Source organism: Leuresthes tenuis, unplaced genomic scaffold (assembly GCF_036924035.1).
Source record: "Leuresthes tenuis unplaced genomic scaffold, fLeuTen1.0.hap1 SCAF_15, whole genome shotgun sequence".
NCBI lineage: Eukaryota > Metazoa > Chordata > Actinopteri > Atheriniformes > Atherinopsidae > Leuresthes > Leuresthes tenuis.
In genome coordinates this window covers 17330331-17340944 of record NW_027325369.1, presented here as the reverse complement: position 1 = coordinate 17340944, position 10614 = coordinate 17330331, and the positions used below count along the sequence as shown (strand labels likewise).

Below are 10614 nucleotides of genomic sequence, written 5' to 3'. Positions count from 1 at the left end.
ACCTTTACATTAGCTGTATCTTTACTATGTGGATTTTTCTTTCTTGTCATGATAGTTTTAACGAGCAATCTAAACTCAATAGTGGTGATTCTGTTATGATGAAATCTGTAAGAAGAAATTTAATTTAAAAAAAGGAAGATTCTGGTGACCTCAGAAGAGTCTGTTTCCTCCTCACTTTTCCTCGCAAACAAAGCACCACCTCACCTGCCTGCTGACTGTAATTGTGTTGACGTTTTGCTGCCTTTGACCACGTTGAGCTGTGTTTACCTTTGACAAATGTGGCGGGGTTAACTGTTGTCAGGTCTGATCCTGGTGCTGTTTCATAAGATGCCTCCAGCTGTCAGCTACGGAGACTCACTCCTCCACTGGGACTCTCTGAGCTGCGCAACGGTCGATATCCCAATCAAATCCAGCAAGTACCCATGAGTCTATGATTAGAGGAAAAAAACATCTCCCCACATATTTGGATTAGAGACATAATATGGACAACATGTCAGCTAATTTTTATGGATTAAAGGTAACTGGTATCTGTGCTACATGTTTTGCTTCTCCTCAGTAATTCCTTGCCGGTTAAATATCACATCATAGTTCTTTATTTTGTGACGATACCTACCTATTTAAAGGAACATTTGTGAGTTTTGAAATAATGTGCACCATAGTTGTGAGATTGTCCTCAGTTCACATTCTACTGCCATGCCATACAGGAGTAGTGTGGTTGTTAACCTGAACTCATTCAGCAGCAGAAAGTGAGATAAAGTGTTCTGTTTCACCTGAAAATCATGGATAGCTCTGAGGAAATTAGGAGTGACAGAATCTCAATTTGAGCTGTATATTCATTCGGTACAATCAGGGAGTGTTTACAGCGGGTAATGCAGCCCAAATTGCCTGTTAAAATTAGTTCAGCATGAAGAAATGGATGTCATATTAAAGTTAATTTCCATGTGTACTGTTTTGTCTTTGTTTCTTTCTTCTTTCCTTCCCCTTGCTTCTCACCTATACATCCAGTTTAGGCTTATTCTCTGAGGAGAAATATCTTGTGTTTCCATGGTTACCGCAGACAAGAGTACATCGGACCCAGCTAAATGGGGCACTGTTTAAATCCCATCGACTGCTCTGCAGGTTTGGGGAACAGGTTCATCACTGAAAGGCGTGAGCACCAAAGGGGAGTTAGAGACTGGCTGTGATGAGAAAATGCAGGGCAAAGTGAAGATGAGCTGGCAGCAGGGAATAGGTGGTGGTGGGGGGTGGGGGGGTTTGGGGGAGGCAGAGAGGATTTGGATACATTCAAGACTGAACCAGCTTCTGTGCTGTCTGCCTCTCTTGCTCCATCTTTGGTCAAGAAGAAATTATTTATGGAGTGAGGTGAAGATGCTGCAACTGCGAGGCGAAACTTGACTCTAACTGCACGAAACCCTGCTTTTACATTGGCAGCTGCCTCATCCTCATCTGTATTTTTATCCCTTTGTAAACACACATGTGCTGTTTTCATGTGTCTTATGTATGCTCTCACACACATGGACACACATTAGCACATGTGGGATGCTGTGTGTCTTTGTGTGTAAAAGACATGTGACAATGTGTAAAAACTGAACGTACAGTTTGGTGAAATCTACTTAAAATGCACAGACGGAATTCAACATTAATCAATAGCCCTCCCATCAAAATGGATTGTGGGTCTACTTTGGGTGTTGGCTGTTTATGCTTATGCATCATTATTCAGAGCCAGGTTCCTTGGATGTCTGAGCGCCTCCTGTCATTACGGCAGCAGCCGATGAGAGCAGAAATAAGTCAGCTGCGGTGGCAGACAGGCAGGACACATACATTACCAGCAGAAAGAAGAGAAATTAGCAAGCCCACAAAGAAATGAGAAACAGTAGAAAACATACACCTGCTGTGATTAAGATGGAGACAAACTACAGTAGAAAACCTCAGCTGTGTCCATTGTCATCTGTGTGTGTGTGTTCCAGTGAGGGAGGTGATGAATGATGACTGCCTGGTTCACAAGTGAGTTTATCATGGACTGTAATGGTTGTTTTTTTTTTTCTCCAGCTAACATAGCCTCATATATTTTGCATCACCACAGCTGCAGAAAGGAGGGGGGTGGGGAGGAAAAGAGGAGGAGGGGAGGCGAGAGATGCATGTGGGGGGGAAAGGGGTGTCAGAGAGGAAGCAGGCTCAAAAGAACAGCCTCAGGAATGGAATGCTGCCAGCAAGGTCAGAGGAAATCAAAAATAGGACAGGCGTACAGGCATGGAGCAACCACACTCTGTCAAGCTTGTTTTTAGTCAGCAGCCTCAGAGATGAAAGACCTTTATTGCATAACTCCAATGAGTGTGTTTCAGTCTAAACACAAGTTTAATGCAACAATCATCATCACAGCCCTTTAGGCTCTCCTGGCCCTGAGTTTCCCCACAGACTGAGGTGTTTGTCTCCATAACTGACTAACCGAGTGACGACCTCCTACCTTCATTGCGAAAAAGAGTTTTCTCAATTGATGCCGCACAACACAGCTTCTGTTTCCATGGATACAGCCCCTGGAAAAGTTTTTAGGTTGTGACAAATGCTGTGATTGATAGCGTTGTGCATGTGCATCCTCACAGGAGCATTTTAAAGCGTTTACTCACGCCACAGTTTCTCGTCAAAACTCAAAAAATTAGGGCAAAAGGAACCAGAGACTGCACCACACACCTAAAAAGTAAGGTGTTAACTCTCGGTGAAACACTGTCAGGGGATTAAATACAGAGTAGCTTTGAAAAGGATTACCCCAGGGCAAGTGTCTGCAGAGCAGGACTGAAGGATGAGACAGAGATCTGGACCAAGAGGAAGAATAGAAAAGCTTGGAGAACCAGAGAAAGCCAGCTGCTATAATATGTAACACCCTGCACAGACAGTCGCCTTATGCCTGACTTTGTTAAAAAATGCTTGTGCAGACTCACGCACATACAAAGGAAGAGGATAAATAGGCCGACAGTATGTCATTCAAGGTTGTATCTAATGTTTTTAGGCTTGGGGTTTGCTTTAATCCTCGCTTGTGAGACAGCTCAGACGACAAGATGAGATATTTCTCAGGGGTTTGATGAATACATTTTTAATGCATTTTACTCAAGTAACTTTTTCACCGATGACTTCATTTCTGCTATATGAGTGTTGAGAGTCAATTTAGGCAATTTAGCCCAGAGATTCTAAACTGAGGGGACGCGGTATTGTATATGTAGAAAAAAATCAAAAACACACATCGATGAGCAGCTGTGAGACTTAGCTGACTTCACAGGATTTCAGTGCACAGGTTAAGAGTGATTGTCATAGCACAACAATTTCAAATACAATACAATATAAGTCGTTTGTATAAAGTATTTCTTAGGTCAGCAACTTCTTTAAGTGCTGAAGTAACGTATCGTAAAGATATACTCTGTGTAAACTATTGCTGCCAAGTCCAATACATTTCTTACTTTTTTTTTTTTAATTGTCTTTTTGCACTGAAGGGGCGCATTTTCTCATCAGGACTTCACTCGAGAGAGCTCATCTGAGTAAATGAGTTTCTGTTTTCTGTTTTTCACAGTTTTTTTTTTACTGTTAACAAACTACGCAACTCCTGGATGACTGGAAAGTCTCTGACCTGCTGATATGGTGTGGAAAAAAACAATTTAAATAAAGAATTCCTGCTCCCATGTGTGTTTCTCTTTTACAGCACACCTCTAAACTCCCATTGAAATAGTGAAAACTGAGAGTCTCAGTGGAAAACGTGAATCATTCCACTGGTTTGGATCCCAAGATTAACCGAGGATACGTGGGTGGTGTCTGTAAATCAGCGAGACTGTGTCTAAAGTGGCCTTTAACAAGGCTCTGAACATGGTGGCTCCAGTTTATTTCAGTGTAGAAGCACGCCGACTACAAACTGAACATATGTAAACACAAATTTACACAGCACAATCACTACTACAGGGATTACTTTGAGCTATTCTGTGGAGTATTGAATGAATGTTTAGGGTTAGGCAACATTGCAACATTTCTATGGTAAGTATTTGCACCTGATTCCAAAACTACAACCACAAAAGTTTTCTTTGGAGTTTTTTTTTTTCAGATCTTTACTATTGTAATAAAAATTTTTTTAAAAACATCTGTTGAATGCTTCATTACACCCAACTATTAAGAATAATCATGTTAACCATGTCTGTATCCGTGTGTGTTTGGGTTATAACCTGAAGGGAGGATCTGGCTGCAGCTTTTATGGGAAAGACATGCGGTTGCTATGGTAAATTACGGTGCGTCCATCAGATGAAGCACCATCCGGTAAAACTGTGTGTGTGCGTGTGTGTTTGTGTGTGCACGCATCACTGCTTTGTCTGTTACAAAAATACAAGAGAAAAAGGTGGGCACTGCAGAATGTTATCAGCTTTTCTTTTTGCTTCAGCCACTCTTTCTCTCTCAAATACAGTCACAAACACTGGATGTTATGTAGGTGTCTGATATCCACTTAATGACTCCGAAGTGGGAGTAATATAATTAACTGAAGTCATTGCTTTCCTTATCACACCAAAGTGAGCTGGAGTGAGTAATGTGAGTGCATCCAGCCTCTGTAATTGGGTTTATCCACATCTAGTTTCAGCCCCAGGACCTGGCAAAAGAAATCACCCATGTACTTTTTACTTTTTTTTATTTTGATCTCTCTCTATCTGAGGTGGGACGTAAGAACAGCATCAAAGAAAGCCTTGTATTAAAGATCATTAATGCCCTCACATACACGCTTTTTTTTTTTCTCAAATACATGTAGTCAGTTTTGGAAACTATTAACTATTAATGACTGTTCAATAGATTTAGAAACATTTTAAGCAATAATTTTAAGCTTGAACTTGTCTTTGTCATATATGATGGGAAATTAAATCTCTTTAGAATTTTGGACTGATGGTTGGATAAAATCATTTAAAATGTGTCTGTGAGCTCTGCTGTGCTGTGCACTTTACATTGCTTTTACACAGGCTAAACTAGTCTGAAACTACATTTACATTTCAAATTCCCTCAGCAGCTGCAGCTCTTTCATTTAAATCGGGCCTATTATTTGACATGGTACTTGTATTAGCCAGCATTAGTTTAATCTATGAGTACATCACAGATCCCATTCAGATGTGAAAACTGAAAAGAATAAGTAATTGATTAAAATCCTGTGACATATTTTGTGAATGTTGAGCAGAAGTATGCACATGAACAGGGAGTCATAATATTACAAGAAAGGGAAAAGGTGGTGACAAAGTTAACCACGTGAGGCAGAAAAAAAAGCCAAATGTGACACAAAACAACTTCAAAGAGCTCCAAAGAACACAAAACAACCACACAGAATTCCCTAAAACCAGCCAGAGGTTCTAGAAAGATTCATATGAAACACAAAGCAACAAGAAAGAGCTGTAATAAAACATCACGACAGCGTTTAAAATGAGTAAAATGAGACAAACTAAACTTAACGGGAGGAAAAAGATACAAAATGACCAGAGATGGGGAAAAAAAGGCTATAAACAGAAACACATTGACCACAAAGAGACCAAAAAAAAAAGTTACACCAAATGAACAGACACACAAAGACAAAAACATCACAAATAACAGAGAGAGATGGGAAAATAACGACAAACTTATGAAAAATGTGCAAAACATTAGCCAGAAGCACAGTTGGGTGCACAAAACATCCATAAATGGTTAATTCAATTTCTGATTTGCTTGTGTGAGAACAGTCTTTACACTTCCATGCCCAGAGGCCCACAGTTTTATGATCCCAATGTTTGCTTTACAGTTAAATATCATGTTGTAATTTGTGTACTATTCCAAAAGGAATTTGTTTATGCTTTGCTTCTGGTCATTTTCGATGCACGTGGAATATACCATTTCCACAGACTCGCAAAAATGTTAATTAAACTGGGAGGGTGAGGGAGTGGGGTGGGGGGTCGGGGGGGGGGGTCTATCTGTCTCTGCGCGCGTCCCCGTCACTTTTGTGTTGGCGGGGTCCTGGTTCCCTCCCTTCCCGTACTCGGCCCCGGAGGCGCGTGCCCGCTGCAGCTCACTGTGTCCGCCAGGGGGCAGCTGTGTCTCGGTCTGAGCCTGCGCCGCTCCCGCTGCATCACAGAGAGGAAAATACCACCAGATGGCGGTTTAGGATTGCTGCTCTTCTCTGAAGGCGCGGTTCCGCTCGCACGGCCAATTTTCAATAAAAATATACGTGCTTTAATAAAACGAAAATCGATTGTATATTTCGGAGGGTGATAATCGATTTGGCGATGGTCGTTAAAGGTGAGTGTCTTGTGTTTTTGTCGTGTTTTGTGCGGTGGGAAGGGAGACGGAGCACAGATTAAAGATGGTGGACAGAGACAGGGAAGACTGGTTGGTTGGGGGATGGGCGCTAGCGGCTAGCGGAGGTGAATGTGCTTTCTCTCTCTTCCTCAGTTACATTATAGCCTAGCAGAGCTATTAGCTTCTGAGCTAGCCTCAAAAAATTCGGCAAGACAACTTGCGAGAAGGGCAAGTGGCCGCCGCAGAACCAGTGTGTTTTGCCACCAATTTCCACCCGGCGCAGGAGTTTGTCTTGTCAACAAATAAAGAGCCATGCTGTGTGACGTGTTTTCTTGCTCTTTGCAGACAGCGCTCAGAGCATCACCTTCTCTCATTTACACCTCGTTATATGAATGTTCAGTGTTCCCCTCCTGCTTAGAGGCGCTTTCAGTGGTTAGGTTTGTCGTCAGCTCAAATGCTCCTCGCCACATTGTTGTTGTCACTGTTCTCAACCAGCTGGCAGCTTTAGCTTCATGCATACGCAGAAACACAACGTGAGACACCAGTGTGCACCCAGTTACTACTTTTCCCCGTGTCAACATCAGCATCCCAGCCTCTTGTCCTCAAGTTTGGTGACTTTTTACGCTCGGATAATGAGCAAGTTGGGTTTTTTTTTTTGTTATGTTTTTTTCAATCGATGACAGCACGTGAATGTTTTTTCATGTAAATCTGCAGGATGGAGTCCTGCATGGTTTACATGATTATTATGGCGCTTCTTTCCTCTTCCCGCCCCCTTCCGTGCGGGAAGCAGGCAACACTAAGCGGGGAAACATGAGTCACATTGTGGGGGGTGGGTGGGCCGCCAGCCCTCACTGGCTTGAGTCCTAACATCCCTCTTCACTGACCCCTGAACACCTCACCCTGAGCGGTTCAGGGTGTCTCCCGGTAGTTGCACAAATCTCAGATTGTTGCATAACTGCTTTGTTTACAGGCGGCCATGTGATTTCTCATGCAGGCTGTCTTGGATTGCTATCAGCTGCCAGCTTGACTGCCAACTTGTCCTCTAACATTGCTCGTCTCTCAATCCCATACTGCACGAATCAAATTTGATTATAGGTTTGGCTGTTTAAGAACAGTTTGCCTGGTCAAGATCTGACTGTTGCAAAATATAGTGTGGTGGGCAAGTTGATAATGTGGGCTTCCTAATCGTATTATGCATGGGGTGAAACATTTGCTCAGGAGAACCGAACAACACTCACTCACATGAGATGTATGGGATAAGCAAGTCTTTGATGCTAGGTGAAATGTGTCTTCATTTACACTTCATGCCTCACAAACCTGGAGCAATCGGTTTTAGGCCTGTCAGAAACTCGGAGTTCGTTTGTTTGGCCTTTGAAAACTTGCTGCCAGTTAGTCGAGTGCAGGTGGGCCACTTCTGCTGAGCTTTGTTGTCACAAAAGCTTCTGCTTGACTGCCTTTTTCTGAACTATGAACCTGTTTTTCCGTGTAATCTATTGGGGTCGTGTGCCTTAATACCAATAATAATATTCCAATTGATTTCTTCTCTCTCTCTCTCTCTCAGTGTGAGTATGCACTTGAGGGTTTTCATTCAGTTGATTTTACTATAATGATGCATTTATGTATGTCCATTTATTCGGGAAAGTATTAGTTGGAAAATGAGTTTGTTCCTCATCAGTGTTTGACGTCGCAGCAGGCCTCCTATTTTGATGAGTGTGTTGAAGTCAAATTACACCGCAGAGGTTGATTAATTTTCCAGCAAAGGACCCATAGACTGGTTGCTGTAGTGGTCTGACACACATTCCACTGGGAGATCTTGGGTCTTGGCTTTCATGTGGATCTTACTTCATGTGCAACCCACTTTAATATTGTTGCACAATCCCCACCCCACCTCAAACCTAATTTTTTTTTTTGTTGGGGGGGCAAGAAGTCGACTTGACTTCCACGTCTCAGTTCGATTGTGCATCCCCCGTTTTGAAGGTCCCAGCCCCACAAGCCACAAAACCCAAAGGATCCACCACCAGTGTCCTGCTATCACATGTGACATGTTCATTATTTTTGCAGATTTCAGAATTGTGGCGCATCCATAGCCTATAGAATCTATTTTGTTTAAGCTCATTAAGAGGAAACACATTGAACATTTGGATTAATCAGAGAGGACAACAACTCCTTAGATCACCTACACAATCCTCATTTCTGTCAGTGGAAAATGTGATGAGTATGCAGTTATACACCACTCCAGTGTTGCCTCTGGCTGGGGAATAAAACAGTTTGATGCAGACATTAAGTGACATTTCTTGCATAATGCACTGACGGTTTCAGCAATGACACACTTTATATCCTTTACACAGCATGGAGTGTGAACAGAAATGGTGGCTTTTCTCTGAATCGCTCTGCTCTTTGCCCTACTGCTCCCCATAAGAAAGCCGGTAAACAGCGAGGAATTGCACAACAGCACTCATTATTAGTGCATGCACAGAAGACAGTTTGCAATTTTAAAGATGTAGCGGTGAAAGTTTAATTCCTATTTGTTTTAGGTGAGCTGGTTTTCAGCACCCTCTGTATCACAGATTGAATGATCATTTCAGACCAGAACTGAAAGCTATGAAAGAGTTTCGTTTGAATGATTGTAAAATTAGATACACTAGATGATTGCATAATGAGCGGTTTCATTCGATAGTAACTCAGCCCGAGTCTCTGGTTGCTCCGCTGTGCTTTTTGTCAGAGCCATATGCTTGTAATGATACAGCTCAGGGGATTATGTAATGGGTTTGACATTTGTCGGAGCTTATTAAATGGTGACCTTGATTCAAGATGTTGGCTGTGGAAAAGAGTGGCGCTTCTTGTTCTGTCTGCCGTCCGGCCTTCGGTGGTTTTCAGCACGGTTTAAAGCGCCGGCAAAGACAAACCAAACGTTATTGCCATCTGCCCTTTAAAGCTGTCATTTAACGCACGAGTCATAACGTTTAAGTCCAAGCAGTGCAGCTAATTTCTGAGAATTGCGGTGAATACAGATCATTCAATTCATCACAGGATGAGCCTGTGTTGGGTTATAAGGCTTCTAGGTGAAGTCACACATACAGCAGCCCCAGATGTCTCCCAGTCATTGTTGGACTATTTGTGACGGGGATCGGTTTAAACCATTTTTGCCAGTATGTGACATGTGAAACATTATTTTCCAAGTTGAATCCCGACGCTGCAGTAGTGTCACTGTCAGGTTTCCGCTTGTGAACACACCTGCAGCGCATGCTCTGAGACGATTCTGTCTCCTCCTGTTTGTTTGTGGCTCCCGTTGCAGTTGTGGTTTCCTGTTGTGTAATCAGCTGCTTTGCTGTTGACGCTTAATTCAAGTTGGATATGAGGCTGCACTGAAGACGCTTTATAAGCTGCAATTTGAGGAGGAAGCTTAAGCCGAGCAAATGAACAAGATGCTAATTGTATTAGATGCACGGCAGACCTAAATGAAAATGGACACTTGTGCTTAAATGTTTGATGGCAAGCTATCAGCAGGCTTCATTAAACTTTCCTTGCGTGGTGTAAAGTCTGCAGAGATGTCAGAACCTGCTAACGGAACAAGTAATCATTCACAGCCAGGGATAAACCGCAGGCTGACAGTGCAAAAAACAGAGAAATGATTCTGTGTGGGAAGAGATTTTCCTCAAGTACAACAAGATCACCGCGTATCAATTAAACATTTTCTTAAGTGAATGCAGCAAGGCCGTTTTATTGCATGTTTAATTGCACGTGTGTGTGTGAGAAATTCAGTGGAAACTGCCTGGCTGAGCTGAAAGGGAAATTGCCTGTTGTCAAACAGCACGATAGTGTAATGTTGACACAACGATGAGTCAGATTACACGATGGCACCAGATAAAGTTATTATTACCATAAGGCGAGCAAAACCTGTTGTGCAGAGAGTAACCGAGAAAGTATATTAAACTGTCAAGTTGAGCACTAATGATGTTAGGTGTGTTGCATTGTTTGTCTGCGTGTGTTTTTACAGCCTTGTGACGTCTCTCTGGTATTGCAACGTGGCTCGGTGGTTGCTAGGCTGAGCAGACTGCTTTAACCTGCAGCTGACACACAAGTGTACTTTGCTAATAGGAGCCGAGCTATCTGTCATTGGCTGTCAATAGGAGTGGGGGGAAAAGTAGTACAGAGGATTGATTTTCTAACCCTAACCCCCTGAACCAGATGCTGCTGAAGCTCTGATGAATACACAAATGCCATTTATAGACCGAGCTATGAACACTATTTATAAACACATGTGCAAACTCCAGCAGCGGATGCTGGTCAGTGTCTGGGGTTCAAACCCAGGATCCAAAGGAGATTCCATTGCATTCATTT

The 10614-nt window shown here is 42.6% G+C and overlaps 1 protein-coding gene across 1 annotated transcript in view; it reads left to right on the top strand.

Moving 5' to 3' along the window:
- The first annotated feature begins 6108 nt into the window (after positions 1–6108).
- Positions 6109–10614, top strand: part of stag1a (STAG1 cohesin complex component a) — a 30931-nt gene continuing 26425 nt past the window's right edge. The window contains exon 1 of the mRNA XM_072366107.1: positions 6109–6273. The gene's annotated coding sequence lies outside the window, so the exon portion shown is untranslated. The remainder of the gene's footprint in view (positions 6274–10614) is intronic.